Source organism: Schistocerca nitens, chromosome 4 (assembly GCF_023898315.1).
Source record: "Schistocerca nitens isolate TAMUIC-IGC-003100 chromosome 4, iqSchNite1.1, whole genome shotgun sequence".
Classification (NCBI taxonomy): domain Eukaryota; kingdom Metazoa; phylum Arthropoda; class Insecta; order Orthoptera; family Acrididae; genus Schistocerca; species Schistocerca nitens.
Window position 1 is genome coordinate 932324219 of NC_064617.1, and position 19598 is coordinate 932343816.

Genomic DNA, 19598 nt, shown 5'->3' on the forward strand with positions numbered 1-19598 from the left:
AATAACAGTACAACTGCATGAGTTATCAAACAAAATTTGTGAGAATTCCTTGGTAGGGAGGATGGAGAAAGTTATCTTCATGAAAAATCACCGAGAGATGTGGAAGCAATCTCAGGTCTGCCCTAGGGAAATGTGTTTGGTCCCTTGTTGTTCATTTTCTATAACAGTGACTTGGCGGACAGTATTAATAGTAACGTCTGACTTCTCTCAAATGGTGATGTTATCTATAATAAAATACCGTACTGTCTAAAAAGTTGCACAATTATATAGTCAAATATTGATAAAATTTCAGATTAGCGCAATGAGTGGCAACTCGCTTTAAATTCTTCAGAAATGTAAATTTATGGACTTCACGCAAAAGTATATTGTCCTAAGGCTAGAACGTCAGTGACTAAAACTGCAGGCAACATGCAAACAGAGCTGCGAGTGTGTAGGGACATGAAATGGAACCATGATAAAGGGCTTAGTTGTAAGTAAAACAGGTGGTAGACTTCGGTCATTCGTAGGATACTGCAAAAGTAGATGAGTCTACAGAGGAGATGGCTGACAAATCAATCGTGCGACTCATTCTAGATTATTGCTCAAGCATGTGAGACACGTATCAAATAGGACTAACAGGAGACGCCGAACGTATACAAAGCAGAAAAAGCCACACATTTACCGAAATCATAAATTTGCAGGCCGTTGGAGACAGACGCCAACCGTCCCGCGGGAGTCACGATAGCGCCAGTGCTTAATTTCGACAAGGCAATTGGGCAATTGACACTGTCAGCTTTGACATATCACTTCTAAAATGAGAGTTTTAATTTTTCTGATAGCGCTGTGGATTGGTATAAAAACAACAGATAACACAACGTCTTCTATGGCACTGAAATATCACTTTGGAAGAAGATCTTTGACCACTGCCGCAGGACTCTATGTTCGATCCGCCACAGTTTTCCCAGTACGTATCTAAAGCTTTTATTTGAACAGACTCTACCAGCACCATACAGCAATTAAATGTAGAATATCTCTCGAGACATCACAGAAAGGACGACTGGAATACTTAAGATCTGTTTCACTACACTGAATCAGCTATTTTTGCAACACTTGCTCTGCAGCTCCTTCAGTACTATCATCCAGTTTAGCACGACAAGAGTAACGTAAACTCCCGATGGCTGTCGCTAACCTTAAATGCTCCTGTGTAACGTATCTGTAACATTCACCTGCTTGACCATGTAACTACCATTTACTCTCAGTTAAGCTGGATACGACTGGACAAGGAAGGCGCCTACTACACATTGAGGTTTGTTCATTATTTTCCCTCCTGCTTTCCCTTTACTGTCTCACCACTTATGTGAAAAACCTCACAAATCAATCATTCGACGATAATTCCAATTCATGATCTGATCTGTTTGGTTTACTGTCCCCATATGGAAGTCAGGATGGAAAACACGTGGCAGCTACTAGGTAGATCGTTTCAATACGTCAGCAGTTTCGATCCACATCATCATCTCAGTCTGTACATGTCTAATCACTCATAAAAGCAATAGCAATCATTCTTTTGAAATTGAAGATGTATTAAGTCAAATCCGCTTAGAAGTATCTGTCTTCGATATGTCAGATGTGAAAAAAATTACAGACTAAATGTATGCGACTGGCAAAACTAAATAATTTAATTACAAACACCAATACCTGTAAAGATAGCGATGTTACGAAAACATGTTCTAGAAACTGAGCAGATACATACTTCTATCGCCGAACGTAGTAGGCTCTAGAAACAAATAACATAAACAGGGTCAAGTGTCTTATCAGTTTCTAAGAACGTGTTCACTTTAGGTGTTTTTCGTGACTTGGCTGTCATCACAGGTGTTGCCTTTACAGACTGAACTGTTTAGTGACGTCCCTCACACATGTTCAATCAGTATTAATTTTCGTATCGAACAATTCAAAGTTCAGAAGGAAATTTGATTTTAGATGTTTACCAGAATAATGATAGATTATAAATACGTATACTTAGGTTTAAGTACAAACTGTGAGTTAACACAACGTAATACTCCAATCATGTTTATTTTCAGATTAGAGTTAAGTCTGTTGCGCTTCTGTGTTGTTATTCAGAGCCTGGCGATGATCTTGTAGAAGGGAATGATGCGCAGTAAAGAGGTACACTTAACAGCTGTCTGTGTATTTTGCAGTATTACCTTCACAAAAAGGTAATACATCCGCATGAAAGAGAAAAGAGTATAATATCCAGTAGACATTAAGGCCGTTAGAGACGTTGCGTTACCTTAATCTGGACAGGAGGAGTCTTTAAATCAACATTTCCTATGGTGCAGTGTACGGTATTGTGACACGGTGAAATTTCGTGAAGCTAGTGCTCGCTGGCTGCCTAAGAATCCGACAGACAACCACAGGGGCCATTGAATGATGACAAGCTTGGATCACTTAACGCCTTACGCCGCAGGAGGGCATGGCTTCTCAAGGCAATCGTCACCGGTGGCGAGTCGTGGGCGTACCACTACACACCCGAAACAAAGCAGGCTTCTACTGAGTGGAAAGATACTGTTTCCCCAGTACGAAAAAAGTTCAGAGTGACTCAGTCTGGTAGGAACGTGCTTGTGACAGTGTTCTGGGATATACTTGGTGTGTTACTGGTGGACTTTCCTGAACATGGAACCACTGTGAATGCTGCAGCCTACGTTAAAACTTTAGTTCAGTTGCGTCGTGCACTCCGTGACAAACGCCATAGCATTAATGCTGACGGTGTCAAACTTCTTCGTGTCAAGACTAGCCCCATTGTTGCTGCAGATCTACATGAGAAAGTGGCCAAATTTGGGTGGGAAGCGCTCCAACATCCACCATACAGTCCGGACCTTGCACAGTCGGACTTTCATCTCTTTGGTTCCGTGAAAAAGTTTCTGGACGGCCAATGTTTTGCGACAGATGCGGAAATGAAATCAACTGTCCACAGATGGCTGTACTCCAACCAAACGGGCTTCTACGTACAGGGGAGATGGGAGATTTGTGTTGAGAAAGTTGGTGACTATGTATAAAAGTAGGTAAAAGATGTAAGTTCGTTTGCGATTTTGTTTTGTTTTGTTACCTACTTAACGTTTCGGTAATAAAATTATTGTGCGTTACTTTCCGACCCCCCCCCCCCTCCCCCATCGTACAGTGTCACATTACGAATAACAGAAACGTGCCTTTTGCATCGACATTGACACTTTGCAATTTACACTTAAGTGCACATCAGAGGACGCAAGACACCGCTTTCAAACTAGATCTCTATAGTCTCAATATGGAGCAGCGAGAGGGCAAAGTGAATACCTGAATCCTTACGTGTGCCTCCACTTAGATAGGGAAGACTGACATCTCAGTAAAGCGACGGTCATTTCTGCCTACGTAAGTGGGAGGTGAAAGAATGTTTCGACACTCGCTGCAGAAATTTGATGCGTGAAATTACGTGAAAACATTCGCCCCCCAAAGAAAAAAAGAGTTCATTTTAATGACGGTCATTTCAACACAGTAATCATATCTGTGACATTCTCTCTCAAATTTCGCGACAACACAAAAGTAACCGCCCTTCTTTGTAATTCTACGGCGACTTCTGTCAACCATACGTTGTAAGGACTGCATACTGCACATCAGTTGTCTAGAAGAGGATCGACAAGCATAGCGTAGGCGATCACTTTAGAGGTGTTGCACCTTCTAATTCTTCCATCAAAAAAGCGCACTCCTTATTTTGGCATCTCTACAACATTTTCTATAATCTACAGTTTTCATAGTATTCGTGTGGAGGATCTCACAATTCTTTTTTCAGTGTCAACTGCCACTTAACGCATCATCCCGATATCTTGTCTAAATCATTTTATAATTCGTTTTTGTATATTTTCAACTTCGCTAGACGCTAAACGACGTCACTGTCTGTCTGCTAAATTTTTTATATAGATGAAGAACAAGGGATCTATAGACTTTCCTGTGGAATGCTAGATGTTAACTTCAGTTTCAAAAGATGAGCTACTGTCCATTACTACGTACTATTGCTTCTGGCAGTTAATCACGTATCCAGTCGCATGGCTGAGACTATATTCAATAGGCGAGCAATCTGATTAGAAACCGCTTGTTGGCAACGGCGTCAAGAGCCTTCTGGAAACAGAAAAAAACGAGTTTTCTGTCGCAACGGCTGTCCCCAAAAGAGGCCCACACGACCAATAACTAGCGATCACTGCTTGTCATAACCGAGTGCCTTGAACTACTGTGTTCTCAGGGCAGCCAACTCGATAATGGGCGGTCATTTGGTATGGGAGGATGACAGCTGTCATCTACAATATTTCCGAGATAAGATACGGCAGCAAACAGCTCCACCGGTGGCCGTGTACTTTCAGTATTTGCTGAGGGGGGGCCGTCGCTGTGACATGTGTTCTGGGCAGGTTCGAGCAGATTAGGCTCTCGCTGCGGCACACGCCGTACAAACAATGCTCCGTGCAGGGGAGGGCTCGGAAAATTAGTCGCGTCAACACCGCTTTCAAGAACGGATACCGGGCAGATGCGCGTTACTGTAGGCCAGTATCACGGACGTACAATGTACCACGCGTTCAGTGTTCGCGTACTATGGCGTTCCTGGTGGCCGTAAATCGACATGGGTTCCGCAAATAACGAACTTGTGGAAATCAGCTCACATTATTCGTCCCTCAAATCCTCAAAAGAGAAGACAGCAGCACTCAGTTTTGATGTCGTTCACTTTGATTTACAAAAAGCAAACGATTCCATTCCGCACTTAGATTACGGAATATCAGAGCTGCTTAGTGACTCGATTCAGGGATTTATTACAGAAAGGACGAAACTCGTTAACACCGCAAACTCGTCGGATAATGTGGGGATGTTATTCGGAGATGATGCTGTAATGTACAAGGTCAGTCACGTAAGACGTAACATCCCTTATATTTTGTGAAGGTGACACATATCGAAACGCGGCTTGTGGAAAACGTTAGAGCGCCGAGGGACAAATATATTTTTGTTTGGTTAATGTTTTTAGCGTCGGTATCAACGGAAGTACTGAAGCAAGTACGTTTTTTAAAAATGGAACCGCGTACTTTTTATAACTGCATGCGATAGTTCTTGAGAAGACAATTACAGTGATGTAGCTTTTGTTAATGCTGACTTTGAAACCTTGTAAGGGGTTCACCACCCTGCTGGAGGAAATGTAATTTCGATGTACTGCTCACGCGCTGCCTGCGACAGAAAATATCTTTGCTGCAACAGAGTCGCAGGTCAGAGCAGTCTCGGCAGCAGTTGCAGTCGCTCGCTGCTACAGGGCAGTTGTAGTCTGTCGCTGGTACAGCTCTGTTCATAGCCATGTATTGTAAGGTACATTTTGTTAATTTTATTGGCACGCGCGGAGTTAAGTCACTTGTCTGAGATGTTAATATGAATGTGTTTCAGTCTTTTTGCGATTCGTCAGCACCAGTTGACCCAGATTTGTAATATTCAATTTTTCATATAATGGATTCCAGATCTTTATCAATAATGTAAAAGATTTTCAGAATATAATTTTTACCAATAAACAAAAAAAGGGAGGAATAATTCAGCCTTAAGTCATTGCCAGTCCCGATCCATTCATTTATTTAGATTTAAATGTTTCAGAAATTTTCTCAGATCATAGTCATGTGTTCTTTAGTAATCAGACCACCAGCTGTGCAGCTATGTCACTAAGTAAAGTCAGTTTTTCTAATAATTCAGATCGCAGACAAATATTGCCAAGTATTAGTTGATAGGCTAGCATTGCACTAAGCTGTGCCATTCACGAACAGACATATAGACAGCGTTATCCAGCGACACCATCATGAGGTAAGAATTTTTCAGTTTATTCAGAATGACTTGACAGGGCCATGGCGTAGCGCTGCTTACGTCAAAATTTATCAGTTTTCATGAGTTAAGATGTTTAAAAAAATTGTCATTTTTATTATTTTATACGGGAAGGTTGCAACCTGTCGTAAAAAATTCGAGAAATTTCTTCCAGTTTTGAGCGCGTTGGCCGTACCGGTATCAGCGGTGCAAACGCATCCAAGTAGGCGTCTCGGACCAGGCTGCGTAGCTGCATACCGTAAGGAAGGATTGCGCTAGGAGAACAAAACTTTATTTCCCTCGAACCAACTTACGAACTAGATGCAGGTTCACCTATGAATGTTGTATATGGAAATACGACATAGGCTGGAATATAGCGTATTACAAAGGGCCTAGGAAAACTATTTCACGTTTGTGTATTCTTCCAGATTTACGTGAGCTCGGACAGAGAAACCAGTTGTTCATTCTTCAAAAATAAAGAATCTGATACGCTAAAAGAGCAACTAATGTATTAAACACCTAAATGTTAGAAGGAATATTGGACCCATCTTTCCTGTTCGTGGCTGTTTGCATCTTATGATGTCGAACGACTGTCTCTGCCTACATTTCTCTAAATTATATCATCTTGGGTACATTCATTGAACTAAACATTCTGTTAAAATACTTTGGTGATCACCTGCATACTGCAAAATAAATGTTCTTCTTAACAAAATGTCGTTTCATGCTGAACGTAGGTGCGTAATGACAGTGTTACCAGCTAAGTGCAATACACGCTGTACATTTATATGACATTGCGATTCAAGTTCTTACACACGTAAATGAAATAAACAATTTGATACACTGATTTGGTAACCACCCAAATCACATAACATAAATTTTATCTTCAAAAAAAGCTTTTATCCTTTATTTAAGCATGTGTTCAAATTGTTGACCGTGGACTGGAATGCACATTTGCAATCACCATTCGAAAGAACGATGAACAGATGTAATTACAGTGGATGGTATGGTAGAAGATGCACTGGCGATTCGACGACACATATCGTCTGGTGTAATTGGGGTTTATCAAAGACTGCATCTCTGAGTGCTACCCGAAGAAATAAATCAAGAGGAGTCACATCCACGAACCTCGCAGGCCATTTGACCACAGAATTTCTTCCTCTCCACCGTCCAGGAAAGTTCTGCCGCGCGGTCTTAGGCGCCTTGTCGCGATCCGTGCGGCTCCCCCTGTCGTAGGTTCGAGTTCTCCCTCGGGCGTGGGCGTGTGTGTTGTCCATAGCGTATGTTAGTTTAAGTTAGATTAAGTAGTGTGTAGGCTTTGGGACCGATGACTTCAGCAGTTTGGTCCCATAAGACCTTACCACAAATTTCCAATTTCTAGGAAAGTTCTCATTCAGTATTACGTTGCAACACAGGACGAGTGAGCTGGACAAGAATCATGTTGCAGCCACGTACACTGCCGAACAGCAAGTGGTGCCTCTTCTAGAAGAACCAACAGAATGTTCGTAAGAAAGTGTGCTGACGAATGTCCATTTAGAACGCCTGATCTGGTGAGCAAGATGTATGAGACAGGCGAAATACCCTCAGACTTCAAGAAGAATATAATAATTCCAATCCCAAAGCAAGCAGGTGTTGACAGATGTGAAAATTACCGAACTATCAGTTTAATAAGTCACAGCTGCAAAATACTAACGCGAATTCTTTACAGACGAATGGGAAAACTGATAGAAGCCGACCTCGGGGAAGATCAGTTTGGATTCCGCAGAAATGTTGGAACACGTGAGGCAATACTGACCCTACGACTTATCTTAGAAGCCAGATTAAGGAAGGGCAAACCTAAGTTTCTAGCATTTGTAGACTTAGAGAAAGCTTTTGACAATGTTGATTGGAATACTCTCTTTCAAATTCTGAAGGTGGCAGGGGTAAAATACAGGTAGCGAAAGGCTATTTACAATTTGTACAGAAACCAGATGGCAGTTATAAGAGTCGAGGGGCATGAAAGGGAAGCAGTGGTTGGGAAGGGAGTGAGACAGGGTTGTAGCCTCTCCCCGATGTTATTCAATCTGTATATCGAGCAAGCAATAAAGGAAACAAAAGAAAAATTCGGAGTAGGTATTAAAATCCATGGAGAAGAAATAAAAACTTTGAAGTTCGCCGATGACATTGTAATTCTATCAGAGACAGCAAAGGACTTGGAAGAGCAGTTGAACGGAATAGACAGTGTCTTGAAAGGAGGGTATAAGATGAACATCAACAAAAGCAAAACCAGGATAATGGAATGTAGTCGAATTAAGTCGGGTGATGCTGAGGGGATTAGATTAGGAAATTGGACACTTAAAGTACTAAAGGAGTTTTGCTATTTGGGAGCAAAATAACTGATGATGGTCGAAGTAGAGAGGATATAAAGTGTAGACTGGCAATGGCAATGAAAGCGTTTGTGAAGAAGAAAAATGTGTTGATATCGAGTATAGATTTGGTTCGTTGGTTGGTTTGGGGGATTAAAGGGACCAGACTGCGACGGTCATCGGTCCCTTTTTCCAAAAAATTAAAACCACCCAAAGAGAATAAAAACGAACAGCAGGAAAGACCATAGAGATAAAAAGGAAAAGCCAACCACCGAGAACACATAAAAACTCAGCGTAAAATCGTAGGCCAATGGCCAGAATCAACACAAAAGAACAGAACAAACACTCAGAGTAAACGATAAAAAACCCCTGCCCGAATAAAACGTAAAACTAAGCGAGCCATAACAGGGTCATTAGATAAAAGGGCAGGGAGCGTATCAGGCAGCGCAAATGTCTGCCTGACCACAGCTAAAAGGGGGCAGGCCAACAAAATGTGGGCCACTGTCAAAGCCGCCCCGCAGCGACATAGAGGAGGGTCCTCCCGGCGCAGTAAATAACTGTGTGTCAGCCGGGAGTGGCCAATGCGGAGCCGACAAAGGACGACTGAGTCCCTGCGGGTTGCTCGCATGGATGACCGCCACACAGTCGTCGTCTCCTTAATGGCACGGAGTTTATTGGACGTGATCCGATCGCGCCATTCAGCGTCCCAAAGCGCAAAATCTTTTCGGCGGAGGACTGCCCGCAAATCAGTCTCTGGGAGGCCAACATCCAGAGATGGTTTACTCGTGGCCTCTTTCGCCAGGCGGTCAACATGTTCATTGCCCGGGATACCGACATGACCGCGGGTCCACACAAAGACCACAGAGCGGCCGCAACGGGCAAGAGTATGCAGGGACTCTTGGATAGCCATCACCAAACGAGAACGAGGGAAACACTGGTCGAGAGCTCGTAAACCGCTCAGGGAATCGCTACAGATAACGAAGGACTCACTTGAGCAGGAGCGGATATACTCTAGGGCACGAAAGATGGCGACCAGCTCAGCAGTGTAAACGCTGCAGCCATCCTGCAAGGAACGTTGTTCGGAATGGTCCCCTAGAGTGAGCGCATACCCGACACGGCCAGCAACCATCGAACCGTCAGTGTAAACAATGCCAGAGCCCTGATACGTGGCCAGGATGGAATAAAAGCGGCGGCGGAAGGCCTCTGGAGGGACTGAGTCCTTCGGGCCCTGTGCCAAGTCGAGCCGAAGGCAAGGGCGAGGAACACACCATGGGGGTGTATGCAAAGTGGCCCGGAAAGGAGGTGGAACAGTGAAAACCCGAAGCCCGGAGAGAAGCTCTTTGACGCGGACCGCGATTGTACAACCAGACCGGGGCCGACGTTCTGGCAGATGTACGACCGATCGCGGGAACAGGGGACGATAGTTTGGATGCCCGGGCAAGCTTAAAACATGGGCAGCATAAGCGGCCAGCAAACGTTGGCGCCGTAACCGCAGGGGAGGGACACCTGCCTCCACTAGTATGCTGTCCACAGGGCTGGTGCGGAAAGCACCAGTGGCAAGCCGTATGCCGCTGTGTAGGATTGGGTCCAGTACCCGCAGTGCAGATGGGGATGCTGAGCCATAAGCCAGGCTCCCATAATCCAGACGAGACTGAATTAACGCTTGGTAGAGCCTATCAGGGTAGATCGGTCGGCGCCCCAGCGGGTGTGGCTCAAGCATCTCAGAGCATTTAGATGCCGCCAACACGCCTGTTTAAGCTGCCGAATCTGAGGCAGTCAAGTCAGCCGGGCATCAAAAACTACACCCAAAAACCTGTGGGTCTCCACCACAGCAAGGAGTTCGTCGGCAAGATAAAGCCGCGGATCAGGATGGACTGTTCGGCGCCGGCAGAAATGCATAATGCGGGTCTTGGCAGCCGAAAACTGAAAACCATGCGCTACAGCCCAAGACTGCGCCTTGCGGATAGCGCCCTGTAGCTGACGTTCAACAGCTGCAATGGCAGTAGAGCTGTAGTAAAGGCAGAAGTCGTCAGCATACAGGGAAGCGGAGACAGAATTTCCCACGGCCGCAGCGAGCCCGTTAATGGCTATTAAAAACAGGCAGACACTTAAAACAGAACCCTGTGGCACACCGTTCTCCTGGACGTGGGAGGAATTATACGAGGCCGCGACTTGCACGCGGAAGGTACGATACGACAGAAAATTGCGGATAAAAATCGGCAGAGGACCCCGAAGACCCCATCCATGAAGCGTAGAAAGGATGTGATGATGCCATGTCGTATCGTACGCCTTCCGCATGTCGAAAAAGACAGCGACCAGGTGCTGACGGCGGGCAAAGGCAGTATGGATGGCCGACTCCAGGCTCACCAGATTGTCGGTGGCGGAGCGGCCTTTACGGAACCCACCCTGAGAAGGAGCCAGAAGGCCCCGAGACCCCAGTACCCAATTCAAGCGCCGGCTCACCATCCGTTCAAGCAACTTGCAAAGAACGTTGGTGAAGTTAATGGGACGGTAGCTGTCCACCTCCAGAGGGTTCTTTCCAGGTTTCAAAACGGGGATGACAATGATTTCCCGCCATTGCGACGGAAACTCCCCCTCGACCCAAAGACGGTTGTAAAGATCGAGGAGGCGCCGCTGGCAGTCCACTGAAAGGTGTTTCAGCATCTGACAGTGGATGCCATCTGGCCCAGGAGCGGTATCAGGGCAAGCGGCTAGGGCACTGCGAAATTCCCACTCACTGAATGGAGCATTGTAAGATTCTGGGTGGTGGGTGCGAAACGAAAGGTTCCGACGTTCCATCCGCTCTTTAATGGAGCGGAAGGCCAGTGGGTAATTAGAAGAAGCGGAACTAAGAGCAAAATGCTCTGCCAAGCTGTTGGCAATTTCGCCGGAGTCTGTACAAACTGCTCCATTCAGTGAGAGCGCAGGGCCGCTGACAGGGGTCCGATAGCCATACAGGCGTCGGATCTTGGCCCAGACCTGCGATGGAGAGACATGGAGGCCAATGGTGGACACATACCGCTCCCAGCACTCCTGCTTGCTTTGGCGGATAAGGCGGCGGGCCCGCGCACGCAGCCGTTTGAAGGTGATGAGGTGTTCAATGCAGGGATGTCGCTTGTGACGCTGTAGCGCCCGCCGGCGATCTTTAATCGCTGCAGCGATCTCAGGCGACCACCAAGGCACAGTCCGCCGCCGAGGGGACCCAGAAGAACTGGGAATGGAAGATTCGGCGGCAGTAACGATGCCGGTGGTGACCGATTGAACCACCGCATCAATGTCATCATTAGAGAGAGGCTCAAGAGCGGCAGTGGAGGAGAACAAGTCCCAGTCAGCCTTATTCATAGCCCATCTGCTAGGGCGCCCAGAAGAGTGACGCTGTGGTAGTGACAGAAAGATCGGAAAGCGGTGACTACCACACAGGTCGTCATGCACACTCCATTGGACAGACGGTAAGAGGCTAGGGCTACAGATTGAAAGGTCAATGGCGGAGTATGTGCCATGCGCCACGCTGAAGTGTGTGAAGGCACCATCATTTAAAATCGAGAGATCGAGCTGCGACAATAAATGCTCAACGGTGGCGCCTCGACCTGTTGCCACTGACCCACCCCACAGAGGGTTATGGGCGTTGAAGTCGCCCAATAGCAAGAAAGGTGACGGCAATTGGGCTATCAGCGCAGCCAGGACATGCTGCGAGACATCACCATCCGGTGGAAGGTAAAGACTGCAGACGGTAACAGCCTGTGGCGTCCACACCCGAACAGCGACAGCCTCTAAAGGTGTTTGGAGAGGGACAGACGCGCGCAGAGTGTGAAGGACATAGAGGCAGACGCCACAAGACACCCTTTCATATGCTGCCCGGTTCTTATAATAACCCCGATAGCCACGGAGGGCGGGGGTTCGCATTGCTGGAAACCAAGTTTCCTGAAGAGCAATGCAGAATAAAGGGTGAAGGCTGATAAGGTGTCGGAGCTCAGCTAGATGGTGGAAGAAACCGCTGCAGTTCCACTGGAGGATGGTATTGTCCATTGCGGAGAAAGGCGTGACGGGACTGGGAAGGCAGATTACGCCGCTGGGTCACCTTCTGCCTCCGATGGAGCACCCGTGCAAGTGCTATCCATTGCGTCTGAGGGATCGGCGAGATCGAGGTCCTCAGCGGACGCAAGGATCTCCACCTCATCCTCAGACGCAGAGGTTTTAGGTAGCGGTGGAGTAGGTGCCAACGCAGGTGTCTTGGACTTACGGGTCTTCAAAGTCGTTTTCTCTCGCTGTTCCTTTGGTTGCCGTTGTTGAGAGGGCTTATTGGAGTCAGTCTCCGGGACCGAAGAGGATCGCGAAGCCCGTCGACCAGCGACCTGTGGCTTCTTCAGCCACTGGGTGGTGTCTGCTGTGCCGCTGGTAGGAACCTGGGAAGGGAGTGACCCAAGGGATCCCTTCCGAGCGAGAGAAGCCGAAGAAGACTTACGCTTCTCCGGCTTAGAAGTGGGGACTGGTGTCCCCAGTAGTTTAGTGGGTGCTGCTCCCGAGGTAGATGGTGTGGGAGCAACAGCGAGAGAAGGGGCCCCCATCGTCAAGGGGGCAGGTGAGGTCCTCTGACTCTGAGAGCTGACTGTATATCTTGCAGCTGAAGGAGCTGGAGCAGGAGTGACAGTGGAGGCATAAGACGACATCATGCGCACGGGATGTAGCCGTTCAAATTTCCGCTTAGCCTCAGTGTAAGTCAGTCGGTCCAGGGTCTTATATTCCATGATTTTGCGTTCTTTCTGTAAGATACTGCAGTCCGGCGAGCAAGGGGAATGAGGCTCTCCACAGTTGACACAGACGGGAGGCGGAGCACATGGAGTATCAGGATGAGATGGGCGTCCACAATCTCGACATGTGAGGCTAGAAGTACAGCGAGAGGACATGTGACCAAACTTCCAGCACTTAAAGCACCGCATCGGGGGAGGGATATAGGGTTTGACGTCACACCGGTAGACCATCACCTTGACCTTCTCTGGTAAGGTATCACCTTCGAAGGCCAAGATGAAGGCACCGGTAGCTACCTGATTGTCCCTCGGACCCCGATGAACACGCCGGACGAAATGTACACCTCGGCGCTCTAAATTGGCGCGCAGCTCGTCATCAGACTGCAAAAGGAGGTCCCTATGGAAAATAACACCCTGGACCATATTTAAACTCTTATGTGGGGTGATGGTAACGTGAACATCCCCCAACTTGTCACAAGCAAGTAACCTGCGTGACTGGGCAGAGGATGCCATTTTTATCAAAACTGACCCAGAGCGCATTTTGGACAAGCCCTCCACCTCCCCAAACTTGTCCTCTAAATGCTCTACAAAGAACTGAGGCTTCACGGATAGAAACGAGTCACCATCAGCTCTGGTACAGACGAGATACCTGGGCGAATACACGTCACTGTCATTCATTGCCTTTCGTTCCTCCCATGGTGTGGCCAGGGATGGGAACGATTTGGGGTCACAAACGTTAGCTTTAAAATGAGCCCTCGAACGCTTAGAGACTGCTGGTGGCTGGCCGCCAGCGAGAGATGATGTACCACGCTTCATTGTGGGTCATCCGCCCTGATGCCACCTACTCCGACCAAGGGCCCTCCCCACGGGCGCCACCCAGCCGCAGCAATAGCCACCTGGCAGGATGGCCATTGCCGGGAGTCCTGATGCCCCAGGGAATGGGCATCTTCTGCTTGGCATACGTGGGGAGTTAACGGCGCAGGCATCAGTAGAGCGATCCCTGTGTTGTCAGGGGGCTATAACCAACAGGGTACATGGCGGCCCCACCACAACGGACTGGCTACCGTGCTGGATCTTAGGTGCAAAAATGTCCAAGGTCGTCGTCGCAGTTAAAAGCAACACTGCACAGTGCAGCGTGGTAATCGCACCCAGGGACGTATCCTCGCCCAAGAGATGGAAAACGAGCGGGACACCATTGCAACGACGAAAAAGCCGGCTAAAGGTCTCAATGCACGACGGATACAGTGCACCATGTAAGGCGCCCTTCCCCAATTGGCTCGCTCTTCGGAATAATTTAGAGAGATGGAGGTCAAACCCGAGGGGGGAACATCACATAAGGCCGAAACATTTGAGACTCCTTTTAGTCGCCTCTTACGACAGGCAGGAATACCGCGGGCCTATTCTAACCCCCGAACCCGCAGGGGGGGGGGGGGGGGGGAGTATAGATTTAAGTGTCAGGAAGTCGTTTCTGAAAGTATTTGTATGGAAGTGAAACATGGACGATAAGAGAATAGAAGCTTTCGAAATGTGGTGCTACAGAAGAATGCTGAAGATTAGATGGGTAGACCACATAACTAATGATGTATTGAATAGAATTGGGGAGAAGAGGAGTTCGTGGCACAAGTTGACTAGAAGAAGGGATCGGTTGGTAGGACGTGTTCTGAGACATCGAGGGACCAACAATTTAGTATTGGAGGGCAGCGTGGAGGGTAAAAATCGTAGAGGAGACCAAGAGATGAATACACTAAGCAGATTCAGAAGGATGTAGGCTGCAGTAGGTACTGGGAGATGAAGAAACTTGCACAGGATAGAGTAGCATGGAGAGCTGCATAAAGCCAGTCTCAGGACTGAAAACCACAACAACAACAACGATATGATGTAAGGTCCCACAACGTAATTTCCTATGATGCCGCACCACACGTTTACGCTCTACGGGTGTTGATGTTGCACGTGACAAAGCCAGTGTGGATTTTCGGCTGGCCAGTAGTGTACGTTATGCAAATGTAGATTAGCGTGGTTAGTAGACGTTGCCTCATCCGTGAAGAGCACACGTTGGAAAAACGTAGGATCATCTCTCAGTTGCCGAAGGAAAAACCGACAAAATTCTGTACGACGTTCGAAAACTCGGTCGTCGAGTGCCTGTTGTAGCGACAAATGATAGGGATGGAAATTCTGTCGATGCAGTATGCAAACGACACTCGTCTGGCCGATTGCACATTCCTTGGCAGTACGTCTCGCACCACTGTACGGATTCATTAGCGTCGTAGACGGAAGAGCTCCTTCGTGTTCTCTGTCAGTTGCACTCTTCCTTCCTGCCTCTTTTTGACTTTCAAGTAGCCTGTCCGCACTAGCGTCTGAATAATTCGTACAATTGCCTGGCGCTTCAGACACTGGCGATCCGGATAGATAGCCCTGTACTGCTTTACTGCTTTCACGGCATTTCTTTTAATCCACCATATGATAGTAGTATACCCAACTTCTCCTCATTGGTGTAATTGTCTGCACGCAACGAATGCTGAAGCAGAAGTGAGCGGCCTGCAGTGCAAGCAAGTAGTCGTAAACAGGCATATGTGCGGATATTCTGACACAGCGTAGCACGAGAGGTTTGCTTGGAGGTGTTTGCACCTCTGATGGCGATTCCAGCCACCGTGCCGCTACATCACTGTAATTGTCTTATCAAGAGCTCGAATGCAGTTATAGAAACTATGCGGTTCCATTAAAAAGTACGTACCTGCTTCAATATATCCGTTGATACCAGCGCTAAAAAAGTAACAAAAAAGTGTCCCTCGACGCTCTAACATTTACGAAAACCGCGTTTCGATATGTGCAGCCGTTCACCAAATAAACGGTATGTTACGTCTTATGTGACTCACCCTGTAGAGGAAGTCAACGGGCCGGAAAGTTGAAGCGAAATGCAGTAAGGACTGTTGGATCAGCTACTGGGGCGGGAACGGATACTTTATTCCCAACATAAATAAATGTAACTGCACGTAAATAAGCAGAAAAAATACATTCCCGTTCGATCACAAGCTTGGCGGTCGGGCACTAGAAACTGCCACAATTTTCTAAATCACACTGGACGTATCAGTCTAGATGTTTCATTGGAACTACGACTTAAATATAACTCCAGGAAAAACAGATTCACTGTAAGACTCAGAAGGGAATGTACAGGGTCGTTATAAAACTTGAGCCGGCATAGCCGGGTGATTAACACTGTAAATGTGGATGATCCGAATTATTGTTCGAAATCGTTAAATTACGACCGCGACCTGACATATATCTAGCTGCCGCTTGAAACTAAAATATACCTCTAAATTTGCTGTGCGTACAAAGTATAACATTATTTGCGCATGCGTGAGTTCGCGATGATTTCAATAACCGCTTCTGTAACGGAGGGCTACTCATGCTAGAAGAATGCGAATAATGTTACTAAGTGATGATGTCTGTAGAGAACGTATATGTGGCTGTAAGTAGAGGGGATCCATAGATTCGATGCCGTATCCTCACTGCAGCGCGCACGGCAATCATTCTTCCCCTCCCCCCCCCCCCCCGGGAATGGACGTGGAACGATGGGAAGTGCCATTTGTTATGCAATTCGCAGTGCCTTGCCGAGTATGGATGCAGATGTAAATAAAATCTGTAACATACAGGTAACTACAGATCGAGGTGTGTCAAAACAATTCCACATAGCTGAAATTCTTAAAGTACATTAACACTTTGTTTTTTTTTGTTTTATCAATTGGTTATTTTTCATTCAGTTTATTCCTAAATAATCATGATAATGATAATAATTATTTTTGTATAGTTTTTGTCAGCTTATATTGCATATACGGCTATCTTTGGTACTGCGTTAAGAGATATAACATTTGTGGCAGTGATATTTTTCATGTCTAGTGCAAAGTGATATCAAAAGTGCGCGAGAGTTTTTTTCTGGTCATGTGTTGTTTTTTTATCTTTGCCGTAAGACTATAGAGTCTCCTAGTTTTTGTTACTTCTCCGTTGTTTTTTTTAGTTTCTTCTCACTGTGAGTTTTTGCGAATAAATATTTTTTCGTTAACACATTATACCGGACGGCTATGCAATTATTTGTTGTAGGCAAGTCGCCTACATAATTGGTGACCTCCGATTAAGGAACTTTAACCCTTTCGTTAGCTACGTCAAACATTAACTGCAAAAGCAATGAACGACGACGGCAAACGATACGGTTCGATAACGGAAGAAATTCATAGGCTTCAGAATGAGATAGAAACTTTACAGTTGCATATTTCGAAAGATATGAACTTCAAGCATATACTGGACCAAAGGAATGACGTTGGTTCAACAACCATGGAACACACCAGCAAGGCAACATTATCGGAAACTGGGGCTACTGCAGCACAACCACAGCAAGTAACAGCAATGGAACTACCCGCTGGTTTCAACGCTTCACCAACTCAACGGTTGCAATTACGAGCGCCCCCATTCATGCCTTCTCAGCCACACACATGGTTCGCGGTAATGGAAAATATATTTCTACAACCAAGAATAGTCAGTGATCACGAGAAGTTCACCTTGGTGATAAGTAATTTGGACCATCAGACCTCGGTTTTGAAATCTGACATTATAGTGAACCCGCCTACAGAATGAGCATACTGTACACTCAAAGAAGAATTAATTTCTCGGTGTGTGAAGTCAGTCGACATCAGAGTCAAACAAGTACTGTACTAAGAGAAACGGGGAGATAGGACCCCGTCAGAATACTGGCGTCATTTACGCAGCCTGGTAGATAGATCAACAGTCTCTGATAACTGTTACTCCACGTATGGCAACAACAGCTACCGACGCAAGTAAGAACTACACTAGCTATATACGACAAAAGATCAGTTGACAAACTGCTGCTCGCTGCAGACAGAATCTACGAGACGCACGAGCCTACTGCAACAGTCGCAATGACGTCGACAGATGCCACGTACGGTAACTACCATTACCAGCAAGACCAAACTGACGATATAACAGTAAACTGTGCCGCGGTCGCAACGCGACAAACAACAAAAAGTTCAAACGAAATTAGAGATTTAAAAACTGCAATAGAGGATTTGCGAACGCAGCTACGCACGCTACAGCGACCACAAGTTATCTTTAAGCGCAAGAGAGACCGGGCTGGGCTGAAACACGAAGTGAACAAGAGGACGAGCGTAAGGTGTGTTGGTACCATAAACGTTTTGGGAGAGATGCTACAAGATGTACATCGCCGTGCGCTTACTCAGACAACCAAGGTATGTACAGAAACAGTGTATTGTTTTCATGTCAGCGGCAGCAATCGTCCATACATACGCCTCCTGCTTCGAAAAGATTGTATGTATCAGACGTACCTACGGGTACAAGGTTCTTGGTGGATACCGGGTCAGACATTAGTTCGCTTCCTGTCAGCCATGCGCCACACAACGAAAAAAACATACAGCCACGTTTGAAGGCAGTGAATAAGTCGGTGATTAACACGTACGGATGTAAAGTGTGCAAGATTGATGTGGGTCTTTCCAAACAGTTTACCTGGTCTTTTGTAATAGCTGGTATATCAGAACCTATTTTGGGCGCTGATTTTCTGGCACATTTCGAGTTGGCGGTCGACTTACAAGGAAAACGTTTGTTAAATCTGACAGACAACAGTGCAATATCAAGCACTAAAGGGCATACAACTTGTGAGAAGCTACAGGCGATTGGCAACTCTGTAGCCGAAGAGCTACATGACGAAGAGAAGAATCGGAGATGTTCTGACAGACAGTCAAATCGCCTTTACAACCACCATATACGGGCCCATGTCAGGTGCTGAATAGAACTGAATAGAAATAAGCATACCGTGGACATAATGTACAATGGTGTTCCGACAAAGGTATCGATTGAACGTGTCAAGCCAGCATGGGTTTTACCCTCTCCGACCTCTGACACCACGCCTGAGCATCAACACATGATGGACGCAGAGCATACCGAAACACCGCTCAGTACATCGTCCGAGACAGGTGAATCACCACCACAAACAACAACGTCACCGCCCCCGAGACACCCGACGCACGTCAGAGCTGGACGTCGAATAAAATTGAAGTATCAAGATATCCCTGGGGCTCCGCACTTTAGGGGGGGGGGGGGGGGGGGGGGGCTGTGTGGCAGTGCAAAGTGATATCAAAAGTGCGCGAAAGTTTTTTTTCTGGTTATGTGTTGTTTTTTTGGTATCTTTGCCGTAAGACTATAGACTCTCCTAGTTTTTGTTACTTCTCTATTGTTCTTGTAGTTTCTTCTCACTGTGAGTTTTGCGAATAAATATAATTTCGTTAACACATTATGCCGAACGGCTATGCAATTATTTGTTGTAGGCAAGTCGCCTACAGATTTTTTAAAAATATTATTGTGTAGATTGTGGCGCTCCCTTTACTGTCGTTAACCATTTTGATATTTTAAGCTTCTTTTAAATTTACGTATATCAAATAAAAGATGTAAAAGTCGGCAAAAAGCCGAAGATAATGTTGCAATTTATCAAAGAGTAACATTACCGCAAATAAGGTATTATGTAATGTTCATAGTAGTGCCTAGATTGTTTTTAATCCAATGGATATAAGGCGATGATTCATAATTCTCTACCCTGTACTGATTAACCTCTCTAATTAATTGTCGCACCTTGATGTATATGTGAACTGTTTTATCTTAATATCAGATT